Source organism: Notechis scutatus, chromosome 4, assembly GCF_049901735.1.
Source record: "Notechis scutatus isolate UNSWTSFEM ecotype Mainland chromosome 4, rNotScu1.2, whole genome shotgun sequence".
In the NCBI taxonomy this organism is placed as follows: domain Eukaryota; kingdom Metazoa; phylum Chordata; class Lepidosauria; order Squamata; family Elapidae; genus Notechis; species Notechis scutatus.
In genome coordinates, this window is record NC_142012.1 from 2,741,637 (window position 1) to 2,756,462 (window position 14,826).

At 43.4% G+C, this 14,826-nt stretch overlaps 1 protein-coding gene across 5 annotated transcripts in view; it reads left to right on the top strand.

The window, feature by feature from the left end:
• The window catches only part of SMOX (spermine oxidase), a 61,845-nt gene that overhangs the window by 7,659 nt on the left and 39,360 nt on the right, over positions 1-14,826 (top strand). Inside the window, exon 2 of one of the 5 annotated variants that reach the window (XM_087962676.1) lies at positions 3,490-3,557. The exons of 3 other annotated variants lie outside the window; for them this stretch is intronic. The gene's annotated coding sequence lies outside the window, so the exon portion shown is untranslated. Of the gene's footprint in view, positions 1-1,640; positions 1,660-3,489; positions 3,558-14,826 lie in introns of those variants that run through there. One more of the 5 variants, XM_087962680.1, reaches the window with a different exon arrangement.

Here is a 14,826-nt window from a genome sequence, read left to right on the forward strand (position 1 = left end):
TCAACTCTTGCAGCATTTTTTTTTTTTGCTTCCGTTTCCCCCCCCAACCCCTACAAAATATATATATATATTCAAGATTGAGGCCACCGTTGTTGGGTGAATGTGTAAAATTGCTGACTGGCCTTTCCTTTCGAGCGTTGCTATCAATATTTTATCTCCAGCCCTGGCCAAGTGGAGATGCCAAGCGGGGTGGAGGAGTGGGTGGCTGCCCAGATGGAAGGATGGAGAGAAAGGAATTTGCAAACAAAGCCTTTGCTCTTCCTCCTCCTCCTCCTCTTCCTCCTCTTCCTCCCTCCTCCCTCCTCCTCCAACAACAGGGGAGGGGACATCATTGCTGGTTTTAACTGCATCAATCTGGCTCTCTTTGTGTTGAGCAAGTGTGCAATCTGGGACTCTCCTGGTGTTTATGTGTCAGTGGAAGCGCTCCAGAATAAGCACCTCTTTCTCTTTCTCTCTCTCTCTCTCTTATGTTGCTGGTTAAAAACTGCTGATGTCCATAAAGAGCAGCTTCATTCAGTTTAAAGGAGAGAGGGGAGGGAGGGAGGGGGGAGGGAGGGAGGGGGAGGGAGAGACAAAAGGAGGGAGGGCGAGAAAGAGAAAGGGAGGGAGAGAAAGAGAGAGAGAGGAGAAAGAGGGAGAGGGAGAGAAAGAGAGAGGGAGGGAGGGAGAGGGAGAGAGAGAGACTGAGAGAAGGAGAGGGAGAGAGAGAAAGAGGGAGGGAGAGAGAGAGAGAGGAGAGAGAGAAAGAGGGGAGGGAGAGAGAGAGGGAGGGAGGGAGAGGGAGAGAGAGAGAGAGAGAGAGAGGAGAGAGAGAAAGAGGGGAGAGAGAGGAGAGAGAGAGGGAGAGAGAGAGAGATTGAGCTTCATGAGAATGTATAAACAGAGGCATTGAAACAAAATTATGTGAAGTGTTAGTACTGCTTTGTAGAGCCTTAGTAAGGCCACACCTGGAGTACTGCTCCCAGTTTTGGTCAGTGCATTGCAAAAAAAGGTGTTCAGACTTTGGAAAAAGGGCAGAGAAGAGCAACTTGGAGGATTTTAAAGGCCTGGAGACAAAAACATACGAAGAACGGTTGCAGGATTTGGGTCTGGCCAGTCTAGACAAAAGGACTTTTATGGGGGGGACAGGATAGCCGCCTTCCAGTATTTGAGGGGCTGCCCCAAAAGAAGAGGGAGTCAAGCTATTCTCCAAAGCTCCAGAAGGCAAGAGAGGAAACAAGGGATGAAAACTAATCTGAAGGAGGGAGAGAAGCAGCCTGGAATTAGGGAGGAAAAAAAACACCACGCAAAACGTGGTCATCGAACAGGTAGTAACACCAGTTGAATCCCACTCCTGGTTGTGGGTAGCTCAAGAAGAGATCGGACAGGCATTTGTCTGAAGTGATACAGAATCTCCTGATTGAGAAGGGCAATGGACTAGAATCAGGGTGTTCAACCTTGGCAACTTTAAGACTTGTGGACTTCAACTCCCAGAATTCCTCAGCCAGCTGGCTGAGGAATTCTGGAGATTGAAGTCCACAAGTCTTAAAGTTGCCAAGGTGGACACCCTGCACTAGAAGAAGAGTGGACTTTGCAGAGAGGAGGAGGAGGAGGACTATGGGGTCCTTGGTGCTCTCTGAGCCTGGTTATTTTCTTGCAAACATTTCATGACCCAACTAGGTAACGTCATCCGTGCTAGAAGGGAGGGGGGGGGGTTTGTGGAGAGGAGGAGAACGACAGCTATGGGTTCCTTGATGCTCTCTGAGGTTGGCTGTTTTTTTGCAGACATTTCATGACCTGACTAGGTAACATCATCAGTCCTAGAAGGCAGTGAGGTTTGCTCTCCGTTTGCATTTGTCCGTTTGCTTATCCGTATCCTGCCTTTATTGATTTTACGAAGAATTCCAGGGCCCGAACAGATCCAACACACCTTCTTCCTTCTCCTGAACAAGCAGACCTAGAGGCACCTTTGCCAAAATCAATAAATAAGCCATGTGCTTTTTCCCAGCTGAGCCACATGCCCCCACTTTCCTCCCCGCTGCAGTGTTGAGTGAAAAGTCTGCTTGTGGGTTCTGTCAGCGGACTGATTGACAGATCCTGTGCTGTCAAGTCAGTGGCGATTCAGCCGCCATGTATTTCTTCTCTAGGGGCATTTTCTCCAACTTGCTTTTTCCAGCTCTTCCCACAATATCTCCCTTGCTGTTAAAAGTTACCTGACAGGTAGTCCTTGACTTACAATCATTTGCTTACAACGGCGATGGAAAAAAAGTGATTTCAAACCGGTCCTCAGACTTACAACCTTCCCGGCAAACCCCCCCCCCAGTCACATGATCAGAAACTGGACTCTTGACATCCGGCATGTATTGATATTTATTCTGTTGCTAAGTGAGTTTTACTTCCATTTTACGGCTTTTCTTGTCAAGGTTGTTACGTGAATCATTGCAGTTCTTCACTTAGGCAGCCGGTTGTTAAGTGAATCTGGCTCCCACCCGTTTGACTTTGCTTGTCAGAAGGTCGCAAATGAGGAACCACGTGACAACATGCGACCGTCATAAACCTGAGCCACTTGCCGTGCATCCAAATTCTGATCACGGAACCATGGGGTGCTGCAAGCAATACATGTGACAAATCCTCCCGAGTCACTTTTTTTCGGCGCCGTTGCAACTTTGCACAGTCACTAAACGAACTGTTGTAAGTCGAGGATGACCTGTCCAGGTAGTCCTTGACTTTACGACCTCAATTGAGCCCCCCCCAAAAAAACACCTGTTGTTTAAGGGAGACTTTTGTAAAGCACTTGATTTTTGATCCCATATCGTGGGGATGCTGCAAAGGTGGTAACCATAAACAACGGTCGTAAGTCACATTTTTCAGTCCTGTTGTAACTTTGAACAGTCACTAAATGAGCCGTTGTAATTCGAGGAGTACCTGCGTTTACTTATCCCTCTTCTTCCTGGTGTCAGGGCTTTGGCAGTTACCCCCCCATTTAAATCATGAATGTCAAGCTGACTTCCAAAACATAAAGAAGATTTATTGAGAGTTAAACATGTCCAACACTGCGACTCTGAGGACGCCCTTGACCCTGGTTCCCCCCCCCCCCCGTATCCTAATTCGTATTCTCCAATGGGACACGTCCATAGCCCAGAGTCATCCGTCAGGCTCTCCAGTTAGATCTTTGCATTGCACAAACTTCACTCACCTATTTATGGAATGCAGTTTCAGTTTGCAAGCTGCCGTGCTGCTCCTCCCTCCCTTTCTGTTGGCAATTCTAAAAAGACCATAGAGATATTTTATGAGTTGACACCTGGCCTTAAAATCATTTATTTCAATTAGTTGCCAGGTACCCGTTATTAGAGGTTATCGAATTTGCGGAGCTGGGGTTCTCTCACGATATAAAACTGCAAGGGAAAAAAAAAAACCCATATCAGACTGTCTGCCCACTTTTAAAATGTCGTTAGGATGTTGTGTTGTGGTAGCCAAGAAATAAGTAATGCTAAAATGTTTTACTATTAGTAGGCAAGGAATTGGCAAGTGAGCAGAAAAGGACTTCTGATTTGATCTGTTTCTTTCAACTGGAAAATGTGAGTTGGGGTTTTTGAAATTTATTTTGCGCTGTCTATACCGTTTGTTATTCTCATTGTTTTAGTCCAGACTGCCTATTTTGGGTGTTTTAATTGTTTTTACTATTTTACTGTTTGGGGTACTTTTGTTTTTGTTTTTTTTTGCAGCTTTTTCCAAGTCTTCTGGAGTTAGAGGCCATCTCTAATATCAAACCGATTCTTTAATTCAATCCAACTAATTAAATTATGCATTAATGGATAAATTGGAAGCTTGGCCACAGTTTATGTCTGTTTGCAAATATATGTGTGATTTGCAAAAGAGGATAATCCCTTTTGAATCTGTTGTGGTGGTGATAAGAGAGGAAACAAAACGTGTTTGTTATGACTCTTTCGCCCACTGCATAATTTTATTTTAACTTCTGCTTTCTGCCAAAGAGACAAAACGTTCAGGCCTCTTTGCTTCGTTTTGTTTTGGCTGAAAGTGGTGTGTTTTGCTGACGGAGTGCCCCAACTACATTTCCTGACTAAGGGTGCCACCACAGATTTCAGTTTTTTTTTAAAAAAAAGTTGATTTTAAAAAGTTGATTGGCACCGTGCTAGGATCTCTTCCTTCCTTAGTTTTTTTCTTTTCCTTTTAAAATAGCACGAAATGTTTTAGAAATGTTTAATTCGTCAAATGGCCAATCAAATCTTTTTGTGTGTGTGTTGGATAATTATCTATCCTTTACGTTGGGAAGTGTTTATGTTTTGGGTACATTTTGTCTCAAGGTTGATTAGGCACTAGAAGTGCCTAATCAAAATCATTGTTTTAGTTCACTTGAGCGAAAGAGTTTTGGATTCTTGATTCCTGAGCAGCGAAATTAAGGTTGTTTTTCAAGAAATGTCTTGGAGATACCTCCACTGGTGTGCAAAAGTGTTTCAAATCGAATTATGTCGAAAAGCAAGAAAGTTCCGACATTTGGGAAGTGTTTTAAGGTTCAAACATTTCCAGAATGATCCCAGCAAGCTGTTTTCAACCCTCAAAATAGCGTACAGGTAGTCCTCGATTTACAACAATTTATTTAATGACCGTTTAAAGTGAAAAAGCCACTGAAAAAAGGGACTTGCAACCACTTACTCACTCACCAAAGCTGCTTTTTCAAAAGGCAACTGGAGAAAATCAAGGAGGGAAGCTTTCTTAATTTGAACTGAAGAAGTTTCTTGGAGGAGAAGTGAAACAATTTAAAGAAAAAAAACTAACACGCTACAAACTAAAACAAATGTTGAGGCTCTAGAAAGAGTGCAGGGAAGGGCAACAACGATGATTAGGAGGCTAAAACATACGAGGAACGGTTGCAGGAACTGGGTACGTCTAGTTTAATGAAAAGAAGGACCAGGGGAGACACGATAGCACTTTTCCAATATCTCAGGGGCTGCCCCAAAAGAAGAGGGAGTCAAGCTATTCTCCAATGTACCTAAAGCCAAAGACAAGAAGCAACGGATGGAAACTAATCAAGGAGAGAAGCAACTTAGAAATAAAGAGACATTTTCTGATAGAACAATTAATCAGTGAGACAGAAGTTGTGGGGGGCTCCATCACTGGAGGCTTTTAAAGAAGAGATTGGATACCCCATTTGTCCAGAATGATATAGGGTCTCCAATTTAGAAGACCTCCAAGGTCCCTTCCAACTCTTGTTATTTTCTAAGAAAGTCCAGTTGCCTTTCGAAAGCATCTTTGGGACAACCGTTTACCTGGAGGATTGAGAATCTCCATAGCTGCCCACTTAGCTGTTGAGGGGGATTTCAGTGCCAATTGACCATCAGGGACCCGTAGCTTTCCCTGCAATCTATCCGACAAGCCTGAATCGCCATCCCGATTCACAATAAGATACAAGTGTGCATCATTTCTATTTTCTTTTAGTTTGGGGGGCCATGGAGAAGAATGTAATAATAAATGCAAATTTGCAAAATGATGATGAGGCTCTGCTAACTTAAGCAGGCCTGAACTGAATATAGAATAACAGAATTGGAAGGGGCCTTAGAGATCTTCTAGTCCAGTGGTTCTTAACCTGAGTGATATCGCCTCCCCCCTCAGGGGGCGATTTCATTTTTCAGGGGGGCGATGGAACGAAAAGGGGCGACGCGGGGGCGAAGGAATGGAAGGTGGGGTGATATGGGGGCAATGGAGCGAGAAGTTTTGGGGACACTTTTGAGACTTTTTTCGTACAGCGAACCACTCACTGTATATCTGTCGTACAAAAACATCAGATTGCTCGCTGTTAGTGGATTGAACTGTGTTTTAAAAATGTTCCTCCAGCTTCAGTACTGAATGCCACACATAATGTGAATATGCATCGCTCATCTTCATGTGTGTTGCGCAGCAGCCTCTATCACTCTACCCATTAAATTTGTCACTCTGGTTTTTGTTGCTTTCCTCCTGTAAAATTTTCCTTTGTGTCTTTTTAACCCTCTTTACAGTGTGCATGAATATATATTTTCCTCGAATCTTAATTTAGTTTCAGAGTTTTCGTCTTGAAATTCTTAGTTCCTGCATTGCGGTTTGTTCTTATACCCTTTTGGTATTTCTTTTTGCCTCTTAAAATTCACTTGTAATTAAATCATTAAATGTTACCGGTTTTTTTCGGGCATTTCATTTTCTTGCCATTGAATTTTGTTTTTCAGTGGTCATTGCATTTAAGTGTCTTGAATAAATAAGATAATAATGAAACACTTGTATCACGAAGTTTGGGAGTAAAGTGATGGGTGGCATCAGAATTTTTCAGACAGTTGAGATATGGGAAAAAGACTGGAAATAAATTATTTGCATCGATATGTCCTGATGACAATTTTAAAGAAAACAAAAAACATGTTTCCATAAATTGAAGAATTATTTCCTATGTTGTGATAGGTTATGTTGGGGAGGAGGGGGAGATGATAACTTCCTCAATGGCTCAAGGGGGGCGATTCTTTCAAAAAGGTTAAAGGTTTTCCCAAATATTGTTCTATTGTACTTTACTAGTTTATTTGATTCTTTTTGATTTTTGGGCTGTTTGAGGCCTTTTTCGGCCTCCCAGAGGCTTGAGTGCAGGCTGAAAAATGGGCCTGTTTAGTCCCGTCTGATATTTCCGGAAATACAGGAAGTGACAAAACGGGCCTATGTTTCGGCCTGCAAAGGTTGCAGAGGCTTCTCTCAAGTCTCTGGGAGGCCGAAAAAGGCCTCAAACGGGCTAAAAATCAGCTGGGAGGCGCGTGCATGCGCAGTGAGGTAAGTTGCCTGGGGTTCACATGCCCACACAAATGGCTCTGCGTGCCACCTGTGGCACGCATGCCATAGGTGTTATCATCATGGCCCTTTCAGACAAATGATTGTCCAGTGTCTGAAAAACCTCCAGTGATAGAGCATCCACAACTTCTGAAGAGAAGCTTTTCCACTGATTAATTGTCTTCTTTTCTTTTTTATAACAAAAACAACAAATAAAAAAACATCTTTCAGTTATACAGTGTGCTGTCTGAGTACATATATATTGTGCACACAATAGTATTTGTATACGTTTCTCATTGAATTTACGTTCATATTCTGTTCTAATCAACATTATATATCATTACAATATCGTTAGGTTTTTAACTTTAGTTTCCAGCTATCTTTAATAGCAAATCTCAACTCTAATTAAATTACATTCATGCCATGACTTATTCAAAATAACCAATTACAATATGTCATTATTACAATATCCTTTAATTTCTTGTTCTACTTTCTATTTTTTTTCCCATTAAATTTTATTTAGTTTTCAAAATTTCAAAACATAAAATAAAACTTTATACATCATTATATCAACATCAAGACATCTTTTACCTTTCCTTATCATCTTTCTATATACACATTTCTTTCTAACCATCCATAAAATTAAGTCCCAAATCTTATAATGCTCTTTTTCTTCTTGGTCTCTAATTGCCAGTGTTGACCTACTCATCTCTGCACATTCCATTGTTTGCTTAAAAATCCTCCTCCATCGGAATTTTCTTCATTTTTCCAATTTTTTGTAAATACAATTCTACCACTGATTAATTGTTTTCAGTGCCAGGAAATGCCTCCTTAGTTCCAGGTTGCTTCTCTCCTTGGTTATTTTATTTATTGATTGATTGGATTGGATTGGATTGGATTGATTGGATTGATATTGCCGCTTATTCGCCCATGGCGACTCAAGGCGGCTCACACAATGCAAAACCATATTTAAAACAAAAAAATAAAAACAATAAGAACTAACAAAAAGAATCAAATAAATTGGTAAAGTACAATAGAACAATTTTTGGGAAAACTAAAAACAAAACAAAAAAAATCAAAAACCAACTCCTACACACACACCCCCGTCCCGCCTCGATGACAGCAGATCACACTGGCCAGTTGATGGGCTCCATCCCTCTCTGGGATCCCCCGGCCCGCTAGCAAAACCAGGTCTTCTTCAGGGCCTTTCGGAATAGTATTAACGAGGGGGCCATTCTAATCTTTGGGGGAATGATATTCCAGAGAGAGGGAGCCACCACAGAGAAGTCTCTTCTTCTAGGCCCCACCAGGTGTATCTCCCTCAGGGGTGGGACCCACAGCCTTCCCTGCCTCCTCGCTCTGATGGGTCGGGTAGATGTCACTGGCAAGAGATGTTCCCTCAGATAACCTGGTCCCAAGCCATGAAGGGCTTTAAAGGTGACAACCAGCACCTTGAATTGCACCCGGAAGCAACTTGGCAACCAATGCAGCTCCTGCAGGAGAGGTGACACATGTGCACACCGGGGTCTGCATAAAACCATGCGGGCCGCTGCATTTTGCACCAACCGGAGCTTCCGGATGCTCTTCAAGGGCAGCCCCATGTAGAGTGGGTTGCAATAATCAAGGCGGGAAGTGACCAGGGCATGAGTGGCTGTGAGTAGGGACTGTTGGTCCAGGAAAGGGCGTAACTGGTGCGCAACCTGCAGTTGTGCAAAAGGCCCTCCTGGCCACGACCGCCACCTGCTCTTCGAACAGGAGTCGTGAGTCCAGGAGAACCCCCAGATGACGCACAGGGTCTGTTTGGGGGTAGCGCCACCCCACCCAAGACTCATTTTCCACCCGTGGCTTCTTGCCCTGCCCTCAGGGGCTTTGGAGAATACGTTGAATAATACTTTGGGGCAGCCCCTCAAATATTGGAAGACTGGCTATCGTGTCCCATCTAAATCCTTCCCTTCTGAACTTTTACAGAATGCAGAATAACAACGGGCATCCTTTCTATCTTCTTTTAGTTTGGGCGTATTTGGGGGGCACATTGAGAAGAAGGAAATAAATGCAATTTGCAAAATGATTATGAGCTTCTCCTAACTTAAGCAGGCCTGAACGAACTGAATATAGAATAACAGAGTTGGAAGGGACCTTAGAGATGTTCTAGTCCAACCCACCCTGCTCAGTCAGGAGACACTAATTACCATCCCAGACCAATGGCTGTCCAGTCTCTTCTTAAACTGAGCTGAATTGCTGTTTCTTTCTGCTCTGTATTCTGAACTGCATTATTATTTCTTTTTCTTTTTTCCCCTACTGTGTAAGAGAAACTTATTGAGGGAGTGTCGACACAGTGCATGTTGTAGGTTCTGAAAACCAGCACATGAGAAATGTGGTCACAAGGCAGAAGGGAAAACACCACCAAAAATGCTAAGTCAACACGAAAGAGCGAAGGCAGCTTCAAGTTTCTCTTCCTCTTTTCACTGCTGAACCAAAAACATCCGACGGAAAATGAGTTTGTGATTTTGCACATTGTCAACATCTGCGGCTTAAATTGGGTCTCCTGTGATGCTGAAGGTCCAGAATTTGATTTATGAGGTTGGGGAAAATAACAACATTTTGCTTTAAAACGAATATCTCTCCCATCTCTTCCTCCAGCTAGGAGCTTTACGGGTGGGGAATTATGGCCATTTTATGTGAGCTGTGGACTTCCAAAATTCCTGAGCCAGCATAGTGGTCATCCAGTCCACCCCCATGCTCAGGCAGGAGATCCTTACGGTATGACAGAGTTGGAAGGGATCTTGGTGGTCATCTAGTCTAACCCCCTGCTTAGGCAGGAGACCCTTAGAGAATTACAGAATCTGTGTGTATGTGTGTGGGGGGGCTTGTGTGTGAGTGCACATACGGAGCCTTCCCAGCACTTTCATGTGTGCAGCCTGGTTAAAAAAAATCCTTTTGCTGCATGCAACTGATGTTTGTGTGTCTGTGTTTATGCGTTGCACACACACACACACACACACACGTGTCAGTTCCCAGCTGTGCTATTTTTTTTCTCTCCCTTCAGTGATGCAACCGAGCTAGGATTCCGTAGCGCCATCTTCTCTTTCTCTCTCTCTCTCTCTGTCTTCCACATGGGACGAGTGGATAACAGATAATCAGAGTTGGAAGGGACCTTGGAGGTCATCTAGTCCAACCCCCCCCCCCCGCCCAAGCGGGAGACCCTACACCATTTCTGACAAATGGCAGTCCAGTCTCTTCTTGAAAGTTTCAAGTGATGAAGCTCCCACAGCTTCTGAAGGCAACTCCTGTTCCATGGGTGGATTGTTCTCACTGTCAGAAAGTTTCTCCTTGTTTCCAGGTTGAATCTCTGCTTGTGCAGTTTCCATCCATTACTCCTTGTCTGGCCTTCGGGTGCCTTGGAGAATAGCTTGACCCCCTTCCTCCTCCCTGGGGAAGACCCTCAAATATTGGAAGACCGCTATCCTGTCTCCCCAGGTCCTTCTCTTTTGTACTAGACTAGCCAAGCCCAGTTCCTGTAACCATTCATTGTAATGTTTCAGCCTCCAGGCCTTTGATCATCTTGGATAGATTCAGATTAACAGAGTTGGAAGGGACCTTGTAGGTCATCTAGTCCAACCCCCCGCCCAAGCGGGGTTTTTGTGACAGACGGGAGTGCATCATTTGTGACAGACGGGAGTCCAATCTCTTCTTGAAAGTCTCAAGTGGATTGAAATGGAGCTAAAAAAAAAAACCTGGCCAGGAAACCCAAAAACGCTTCTCCTGGTTTGAATGAAATTCTCCTGAATTCACTTTCCAGATTCAGGGAGGCGAATTCCAAATTTGCAAACTATTCAGCTTTGGAACCCTGTAGGAAAATTTTTTGCTGCGTGCCAATTTGTGAAGCCCAAGGTTGCATTTGCAAAATCTGGGAAGGAGAATTGGGAATTGTGGTAATCCTAGACCTACGACAGTTCGTTTAGTGACCACTCAAATTTACAACAGCAGTGAGAAAGGAAGCTTATGGCCGTTTTTCCACACTTACGACCTCTGCAGCATCCCTCTGGTCACGGGATCAAAATTCAGCCTCTCGGCAACTCGGTCCGTATTTACAACCGTCACAGCGTCCTGAAGTCAAGGTCGTCCCCTTTTGCGACCTTCGGACAAGCCGAGTCAACGGGGAGAGCCAGGTCCACGGAACGACCAACCGTGTTGCTATATCGGAAGAGCTGCAGGGATTCGCTTAACAACCGTGGCAAGGAAGCGTTGTAAAACGGGGCACAACTCACTTAGAGGATTTTTCCACTTAGGAACGGACATTTTGGGCTACCTGTCTTAAGCTTTCTCGGGCAACACGGTTACGGATCTCGATGGGAGAGGAGGAGAAAAAAAATCGCACATTAAAATGCAAATGCCAAACCTCCGAAAGGAAACAACACAATGAACGGATGGATTATATTGCCAAGTGGGGAGGCCTGCAGCCAAGAATTCGACATCCTTTGGATTGGAGATGATGATCTAATCAGATTAACAGGCAGTTTAATAATCTTGTTAATGAGAAGAAGAGGCTGTTTTTCAAGGAGTTTAAAAGATGAAGACAGTGGCCTTCAAAGGAAGGAGCCTTTCAAATCAGAACAGAGGCTGGAAGGGACCTTGGGAGGTTCTCTGGACCAACCCCCTGTAGAAACAGGAGACCCCCTTACCATTTCAGACAAATAGCTGCCCAGTCTCTTCTTAAAGTGGACAACCAGCTAAATAGGAGCCGGCCATGTGCAGCAGCAGCCAAAAAAGCCAATGCAATCCTAAGTTGCATTAACAGAGGGATACAATCGAGATCAAGGGAGGTACTAATACCGCTCTATAAAGCCTTAGTAAGGCCACACCTAGAGTCCTGCATCCAGTTTTGGTCACCACACTGTAAAAAAGATGTTGAGGCTCTAGAAAAAGTGTAGAGAAGAGCAACCAGGAGGATTAGGGGGTGGTTGGAGGCTAAAACATACGAAGAATGGTTGCAGGAACTGGGCCTGGCTAGTCTAGGGAAGAGAAGGACCAGGGGAGACAGGAGAACAGCCTTCAATATTTGAGGGGCTGCCCCAGAGAGGAAGGAGGTCAAGCTATTTTCCAAGGCACCCGAAGGCCAGACAAGGAATAAAGGATGGAAACTGAACAAGGAGAGATTCAACCTGGAAATAAGGAGAAACTTTCTGACAGTGAGGACAATCCACCCATGGAACAGAAGTTGCCTTCAGAAGTTGTGGGAGCGTCATTAATGGAGGCTTTCCAGAAGAGATTGGACTGCCCTCTGTCAGGAATGGTGTGGGGTCTCCTGCTTGGGGGCGGGGGGTTGGACTAGATGACCTCCAAGGTCCCTTCCAACTCTGATTATCTGTTATCTGTTAAAAGCCTCCAGTGATGAAGCACCTACAACTTCTGGTGGCAAGTTGTTCCACTGGTCAATTGTCTTCCCTGTTACGAAGTTTCTCCTTATTTCCAGGTTGCTTCTCTCTTTGGTTAGTTTCCATGCATTGTTTCTTCTCCTGCCTTCTGGTGCTTTGGAAAATAATTTGACCCCCTCCTCTTCTTTGTGGCAGCCCCTCAAATACTAGAATACTGCTATCATGTCCCCCAAATTCTTATTTTCACTAGACTAGCTATACCCAAATCCTGTTCTTCATATGTTTTAGTCTCCAGCCCCTTAATCATCTATGTTGCTCTTCTCTGCTCTTTTTCCAAACTCTCAATATCTGTTTTGAAACAGCTCCCAACTATTCAGAAACACACTTCCTGAACATGGGGGCTCTATCTATTTCTGGTGAATAGTAGATGTTGTTAGTTCCCCAGCCTTGGTCTGTGCGATGTTCCTGGCTAGCCCTATTCCTGTTTCTCTGGGTAACAAGTGTGGTGTTTGCCAGGCCCAGATAGAACATGGCATTTTCCCTCTGAATGTCGTGGTTGGAAGGCTTGAGAAAAACAAAAGGTTTTCCCTTACCCCAAGGTACCGGATTCTGCAAAATAGCGTATTTATTGGAACACCCACTTCCTGTTCCATTTTCAGCCCAGAAACCTCATTTGAACCCTTTTGCTTTCTGTCGGGTTGCATCCCGGTGCTGAGTCCTTCTCCTATTATTCATTACACATGAAACTTGATCAACCAAACATTTAAATATATTATTATTATTTATTATTATTCATCATCGCACAGTCAGATAGATGTCCAGACTGGGTTTGGCATTTTTGTCTACCTATCGAGTCCTTCCCAAGAACCTGGGATAGGCAAACCTGGATGTTTCAGAGCGTTACAGATGTCGTATTTTGTATTTCTTATCAACAACACTTAAGTCCGGGGTTTTATATGGCAGGTGCCTGTCTGTCTGGATTCTGACGTCCCAGAGCAATTTAACTTTTTCATTTTCTATGACTTCTTCTTCTATTTTATGGTCCCACCAGTTCTTGCTTGCAGGCAAATGATATTTCTTGCAGATCTTCCAATGCACCATTGTTACTACTTTGTCATGCCGCGGGTTGTAGTCAGTTTGTGCAATCTTCTTGCAGCAGCTTACCAGGTGGTTTATTATTATTGTTGTTATTATTATCACTATTATTGTTATTGTTAACTCTTTTATTCATTACACTTGAAACTCAGTCAACGGAACATTTAAAAATGCATCACAAATACCATTGACTGGTGCTAATAGAATAGAATAGAATATAGAATAGAATAGAATATAGAATAGAATAGAATATAGAATAGAATAGAATAGAATAGAATAGAATAGAATAGAATAGAATAGAAATACAGAATAGAATAGAATAGAATAAGAATAGTATAGAATAGAATAAGAATAGTATAGAATAGAATAGAATAAAAATACAGAATAGAATAGAATAGAATAGAAATAGGATAGAATAGAATAGAATAGAATAGAATAAAAATACAGAATAGAATAGAAATACAGAATAGAATAGAATAGAATAGAATAGAATAGAATAGAATAGAATAGAATAGAATTCTTTATTGGCCAAGTGTGATTGGACACACAAGGAATTTGTCTTGGTGCAAATGCTCTCAGGGTACATAAAAGAAAAGAGACATTCATCAAGAGTCAAGAATCATAACGTACAACACTTAATGATAGTCATAGGGTACAATCAGCAATCAAATCATACTAGGAAACAGTCAAGTGGGAGGGGATGGGTGATAAGGAGTGGTGAGAAGATTAACAGTAATAGTAGTGCAGACTTTGTAAATAGTTGAACAGTGTTGAGGGAATTATTTGTTTAGCAGAATTATGGCATTGGGGGAAAAACTCCCCTTGTGTCTACTTGTTCTGGTGTGCAGGGCTCTATAGGGTCGTGGTTAGTCACACAGTTGTTAAAGTGAATACGGCTTCCCCGTTGACCGTAAAGGGGATGACATGAGCCCAGAGCATGCCACAGCCATAAACGGAAGTCTGTTGGATTGTGTGACCCCAACCCCCACCCCCCAGGGTCATAAGTTAATAATTTAACTTATGGTAGTGAGGGTTAAAAACGGTCACTTTTGTCAGTGCCATTGTAACTTTGAACCTCCACAAAACAAGGATGACTTGTACTTGGGGTGATGAAGGTGAGAAGGCAGTTTGTTTAGATATTTCCTTTCTTTTGTCATCAATCACCTGTCTCTACCTGCCACCTGCTTTACATCCCATCTGATGACCCTACACACAAAAGGTGCCCAGGTTTTGACCTTCCTGCCAGCCTTGCTCAACTCTGAGCAGGATCCGTACCCAGCATGGTATCTGCCAGGACTCCTTGTCTAACTGGGGTCTTATCTCTACCCCTCTGTGTGACTGGGGTGCCCCTGGGGTGACAAAATATCCACCCCATTGTGTCTGGATGTCCATCAAGAGCTCATACCAGCCCAACGTCTGAGTTTTTTCAACATAGACCACCGTCTCCTTGAATGGCTGGGTGGGCTGGACATTAACATTTGAACCACTATAAGTCCATGGATTTGCCATACACTAAATAAAATAGATAAATAAACCTACTACCTACCTACCTCTCTCTCTCTGTCCTGTCTGTCTTTTT